Raw genomic sequence first — 7,113 nt, forward strand, 5'->3', positions numbered from 1 at the left:
CAAATTAGCAACAACAGTTGTAAAATAAAGGTTAAAATGAGAGGCGACCGGCTGCTTACAGGACAAAAACCTGAGAATTAAAGTCGTTTGGTGCGTCAGAGAAGCGTACAGCCAGTTCTATCCTTATCACTCTGCATGATTATTTGATGATAATTGCATCAATCTTCATTTTTTCAATGAGATTTCTGTCCAGATACAGTTGTGCTCATATTTATTCACCCCCTTTCATTAAAGAAGGAAAAAAAAAACAGCTGCCTGTAAAATAAGCTGAAATTGACTAAAGTAATAATAAATAAAAAAATTATGAAAATCATGACATTATTTTCTAATTCTGGTTCACTAGAAATAAGATAATTTATTACATATTACATCAGTCATGAAGTAATATTTAGTTGAAGAATCCTTTAATGTTTCCGCTCCAGTCAGGTGTTTTCTGTTCCTCTCAGTCAGACTTCTGCACCTGTTGACAGGTATTTTGTCCCACTGTTCAACAGAAAAGTCTCTCATTTGTCCAGGACACATTTGTTTGTTTGTTTTTCTTTCTTCAACTCAATTAAACAAAAAAAACAGTGTCTTATATTACTAAATGATATTTTTACAAATGTTTAGTTATTGTTCCTTTTTTAATTCTCCAGTTATTTGAGTGATTGTTGTAAATTCAGCTTTTCTTTAATGAAAGGGGATGAATCCATATGAACACAACTGTAGGTTACAGATTTGATCCTTTCCGGAGCAAACTGAGCGTCTAAAACATCCTTTTTACCTTCATGTCTGACGGAAACTTACTCTCCTCTAAACGAACGTCCTACAATGTGTTTCCACTGAATTCATCAGCCCTGATCCATTTAGAAACAAGCAGATGGAGGCTCTGCATCACGGACGGTCAGACCTTGTATAACAGTCTCCCTGTCTCAGCCCGGTGTACAACGTCCAGACCACCAGGAGAAGGGGAGCTGCCTCCGTTACAATGTGACCTACTTCCAGGCTCAGACGAAACCAAAAAAAATCAAGATACGGGGTAATGAGAGGATCTCTGGCCACCGGCTGTCCCGTCTGCACGACTACACCCCGTGCGCTCTCTGTGTTTATGATCTTGCATAATACTCCCCAAGTGCCCTCATTTGCATATATGTCAGTCTGTCTGTTTCTACATGTGTGTCAACCTCTGTCTGCTGCCATGTATATGTCAATCAGCCATTCTGTCTGTGTGTGGGATTGAGTTCACAGCCCAGACCGGCCGACCTATATTACCAGCAGCCTCTGCTGGTGAGGTGGATACTGGTAGACCGGCTGCGGCGTGTAATCCCCGCTCACACACTCCAAATTGCCCTGAGCTAACGGGTTTATTTGGAGACTGCAGTAAATACTACTGATGCAGGTGAGGCTAATAATATCACACAGGCTTGGATGACAATCCCTTCACCTCGGTCGTTACACGCTGACTTTAAACATAACCTACTTCTAATTCCAGCCTGATGTTTAGATGAAGGCACACCAAACACAGACTCACGCAGAGTAAACAGCAGATAAAAGCGACTTGCTGCTAATTTAATCATCTCAGTGAGCTGAACGGAACAAACTACATTCCTTCATTCATCTGATTTCTCTCACAGATGCGCCTGATTTGAAGTCCAGCTGAGAATTTCTCCCGTTCGGCTGATGAATTAGGCTATACACACCTTGATGTGTTACATATCAAGATTTTTTTCTGTAATTATGCAAACCCTTTTATGCAACAATGACTGGCAACACTTCACAGTTCTGGTGAGCTGTTACGGTTATAAAACCAACTGTGCTCTCAGGCGGTGTCACAGTTTGATAACCTCATACTGAGGAAGATTTGCAGTCTTCCAGCCCCCCCAGCGCACACTGCAAATGGACCTGAGAGGCAACATCCCAGGGCACTGATTAAATGTCTCACTCCTCTGCAAAAGTCTCATTTCTTTATATTTTGCTTCCAAACAGCCAGAAAGTGTTGGAATGTTCAAAGTGGTCTTGAGGATCAGATTTCTGGAGGTTTTTCCATGTCTTCTCTGAGGATTGGCTGATTCACATGAAGTCATTTTCTTTCAGGTCCTTGTACCTGACGTGATTAACATATCCCAGCATGCAGTGCAGCCTATCCCAAGAAAAAGTCAAGGAACTGTTGGAGGACAACAGAGGAAGGTTCTCTAACCTTAAAAAAGAAACTAAAAAAGCACTCAAAGCGCGCCGACCTCCACCAAGCAGCTCATTTCCACCCAGATTGGGATTTATGTTGTAGTCCTTCATTTGTTATGGATCCTTGATCAAACTCCAGATCTATTGATAATGAATCCACATGTCTTGGCTATACTGTGGCGTTTGTTGCATGTTTATATCTTAGTTTGTTCTCTTGCAGTGGTGAAAGGTTGTTCCTGTTCTAGAATGTAGTATCCAGAATATTGTTCCTGTTCTAGAATGTAGTATCCAGAATATTGTTCCCGTTCTGGATGGTAGTATCCAGAATATTGTTCCCGTTCTGGATGGTAGTATCCAGAATATTGTTCCTGTTCTAGAATGTAGTATCCAGAATATTGTTCCTGTTCTGGATGGTAGTATCCAGAATATTGTTCCTGTTCTAGAATGTAGTGTCCAGAATATTGTTCCCGTTCTGGATGGTAGTATCCAGAATATTGTTCCTGTTCTAGAATGTAGTATCCAGAATATTGTTCCCGTTCTGGATGGTAGTATCCAGAATATTGTTCCTGTTCTGCATGCTAGTATCTAGAATATTGTTCCTGTTGTAGAATGTAGTATCCAGAATATTGTTCCTGTTCTAGAATGTAATATCCAGAATATTGTTCCTGTTCTAGAATGTAGTATCCAGAATATTGTTCCTGTTCTGGATGGTAGTATCCAGAATATTGTTCCCGTTCTGGATGGTAGTATCCAGAATATTGTTCCTGTTCTGCATGCTAGTATCCAGAATATTATTCCTGTTCTAGATAGTAGTATCCAGAATATTGTTCCTGTTCTGAATGCTAGTATCCAGAATATTGTTCCTGTTCTAGATAGTAGTATCCAGAATATTGTTCCTGTTCTAGAATGTAGTATCCAGAATATTGTTCCTGTTCTAGAATGTAATATCCAGAATATTGTTCCTGTTCTGGATGATAGTATCCAGAATATTGTTCCTTTTCTGAATGCTAGTATCCAGAATATTGTTCCTGTTCTAGATAGTAGTATCCAGAATATTGTTCCTGTTCTGAATGCTAGTATCCAGAATATTGTTCCTGTTCTAGATAGTAGTATCCAGAATATTGTTCCTGTTCTAGAATGTAGTATCCAGAATATTGTTCCTGTTCTAGAATGTAATATCCAGAATATTGTTCCTGTTCTAGAATGTAGTATCCAGAATATTGTTCCTGTTCTGAATGCTAGTATCCAGAATATTGTTCCTGTTCTAGATAGTAGTATCCAGAATATTGTTCCTGTTCTGAATGCTAGTATCCAGAATATTGTTCCTGTTCTAGATAGTAGTATCCAGAATATTGTTCCTGTTCTAGATAGTAGTATCCAGAATATTGTTCCTGTTCTGGATAGTAGTATCCAGAATAATGTTCCTGTTCTGCATGCTAGTATCCAGAATATTGTTCCTGTTCTAGATAGTAGTATCCAGAATATTGTTCCTGTTCTGGATGGTAGTATCCAGAATATTGTTCCTGTTCTAGAATGTAGTATCCAGAATATTGTTCCTGTTCTGAATGCTAGTATCCAGAATATTGTTCCTGTTCTAGATAGTAGTATCCAGAATATTGTTCCTGTTCTGAATGCTAGTATCCAGAATATTGTTCCTGTTCTGAATGCTAGTATCCAGAATATTGTTCCTGTTCTAGATAGTAGTATCCAGAATATTGTTCCTGTTCTAGATAGTAGTATCCAGAATATTGTTCCTGTTCTGGATAGTAGTATCCAGAATAATGTTCCTGTTCTGCATGCTAGTATCCAGAATATTGTTCCTGTTCTAGATAGTAGTATCCAGAATATTGTTCCTGTTCTGAATGCTAGTATCCAGAATATTGTTCCTGTTCTAGATAGTAGTATCCAGAATATTGTTCCCGTTCTGGATGGTAGTATCCAGAATATTGTTCCTGTTCTGCATGCTAGTATCCAGAATATTGTTCCTGTTCTGGATGGTAGTATCCAGAATATTGTTCCTGTTCTGAATGCTAGTATCCAGAATATTGTTCCTGTTCTAGAATGTAGTATCCAGAATATTGTTCCTGTTCTGGATGGTAGTATCCAGAATATTGTTCCTGTTCTGAATGCTAGTATCCAGAATATTGTTCCTGTTCTAGATAGTAGTATCCAGAATATTGTTCCTTTTCTAGAATGTAGTATCCAGAATATTGTTCCTGTTCTGGATAGTAGTATCCAGAATATTGTTCCTGTTCTGCATGCTAGTATCTAGAATATTGTTTCTTTTTCTAGATAGTAGTATCCAGAATATTGTTCCTGTTATGGATGGTAGTATTTGGGATCTTGTTCCTGTTCTAGATAGTAGTATCCAGAATATTGTTCCTGTTCTGCATGCTAGTATCCAGAATATTGTTCCTGTTCTGGATGGCAGTATCCAGAATATTGTTCCTGTTCTGGATGCTAGTATCCAGAATATTGTTCCTGTTCTGGATGGCAGTATCCAGAATATTGTTCCTGTTCTGCATGCTAGTATCCAGAATATTGTTCCTGTTCTGGATGGCAGTATCCAGAATATTGTTCCTGTTCTGGATGCTAGTATCCAGAATATTGTTCCTGTTCTGGATGCTAGTATCCAGAATATTGTTCCTGTTCTGAATGCTGAGTTAGCCATCATCAAAGGCGCCACAGTGAGAAAATCTGGGTTAAGTTGTGCTACTAGGAAGAAAAATCCATCAATGAGCTGACACAAGACCTGAGAGATGCACCTGGATCTTCTGTTGGTCCATCTATTGTTCCCCAAAGCCTCATCAGAAATTGTCTCCATGGAAGGAAACAGGCAGAAAAGACGACAGTTTGCTAAATGACACAGGAACAGGACTGTAAGTCCGTGCCAACCGGTCTGATGAAGGGATCTAGAGTGTGTACGTCTACATTACTGAAGCAGTGTGGGATCATCTGGGCAGAAGAGCAGAGAAAAAGCCTGAAACATCTGAAGAAGAACATTGGAAAGTCCTTCAAGACAGCGAGAGCTATTCCTGAAAATCAGAAATGGAAACACAACCACTCAATTCTGCTTATTGTTTTCTTACTTTTTTCATACGTTTTCCATTTTTTTCCACAAAAACTATTTCTGTAGTAGTTTTTACTCTGCAAAACTCCAACAACCTTTCAGAACAGCTACAAACTACACATTTACAGAATTTCCACCAATCTTCTTATCATGTCTTAGCAGCCATTTCCCTCAGAACCAGTAAGATCTTTGCTTTCTACAGATTTAATCTTCATGTAAAATAAGAATATTTGTTTCTTCTTGCACTGTTTGGCTTCTCTAACACAACTAGATCCATGACTTATTTTAAAATTAGAGTATATTATTGTCTGCCACATTGAAGAGTAACCCTTTAACTCTTTAATGTCATATCATATTTGATACATAAAGTTTCTCAGACCATTTGCATCAATTTATGGTAAAAAATTTTTAATTGAACGGCAATTAATGTAAAATTATTATTATTATTGGGTTACATGGTGGCACTGTGGCTTCACAGCAAGAAGGTCTCCGGTTCAATCCTCAGCTGAGTTTTACAGGGTCAGTAATGTAAATATAAACATGTGTAATCCTGACAGAAAGTCCTGAATCTCAGATAAAAGCTCATAGGTATGAATAAAAAAGTCCTCAGCTATGACCGAGATTCGCAGAACTTGGAGCAAAAGAAAGCTGAATTTATGCTTCAGCTCTAAAAAAAAAACAAAAAAACCAGAATCACAAATCGTGTGATGAGGCGAGACCTTTGCCGCCCTGCCTCAGAGACTGGTATCCACCAGGATAAAACTGCGTCAAACATCCAAGTCAGTGTGCTTTGGGACCAGTTTTCCATCCAAAATCACTGCTTACTGCCCCGTTACATGGGTTTGATCAGAGAGGTGACAGTCATTCTGCATCACAAACATTTCCTGCCTTACCGTTGGACACGCCATGTTAATGTAAACATGACGACACTAGCGTAATTCTACTGTATCACATGATTAGAACGAGGGGTCGATCATACCAATCGATCAACGACAAGGCCAGAAACTCCCAAAAGACCCCTGGGGTGTGAGAAAAGACAAATTTCTCCCTATTTTCTATTGGGGCGAGCTAAGCTTGTCTCAAAAGGTTCAGACTATGTTGAGAGTCATAAAATGACCAATACTGACTTTCTGATTTGATAAAATACCAAATCTGTTATGGGGTCATTAACCCTATGAGACAATCATGTCATGTATGACACAGTTTCTGAGACATTTTGCATCACTTCATGGTAGAAACTTAACTAAAAGCTCTCCTGCCCCCAGGTGGGCACCAAGTAGATGATTCAATTACAGTGATTTCATACTATCACATGGTAATAAATGATGAAAATAATAATAAGAAAACTTCATATTTTTTCAGATTTTGTTACTTCAGATTTTTAAGTTATTTATTTATTCAGTTAGTTTTATTCATCCAATTAGGTACGTAACTAAGTAGATCTATCTATCTATCTATCCATCTATCCATCCATCATATAATATACATCTATATGTAACCATATAGATTTAATTAGGTAGTTAGGTAGATAGTAGTTTTATTTATCCAATACGGTATGTAACTATAAAGATAAACAATAAAGATATGGATTTACATAATATGGTTGTATACAGTTATGTATATAATTAAACGCCCTAGGTGGAAAAATACTGTATGACTTTGTAAAATGTAATTAATGAAATAAGTTTAAATTGACACAATAAAATAGAAAAAATGAAAATATTGCAATGCCAACCCTCAGTAAAGTGTGACACAGTAGGTACAATGATATCAGTATGTTCATGTAGGCGTGTAGGTCTTGTGTCATTTCCCAGCTTCACGCAGTTTTGCTTTGTCACAAATCAGAAACTGTTTCTTTTGTTGTTAAAACCTGTTCATGAACC

Source organism: Telmatherina bonti, assembly GCF_933228915.1.
Source record: "Telmatherina bonti genome assembly, chromosome: 12".
Classification (NCBI taxonomy): Eukaryota; Metazoa; Chordata; class Actinopteri; order Atheriniformes; family Telmatherinidae; genus Telmatherina; species Telmatherina bonti.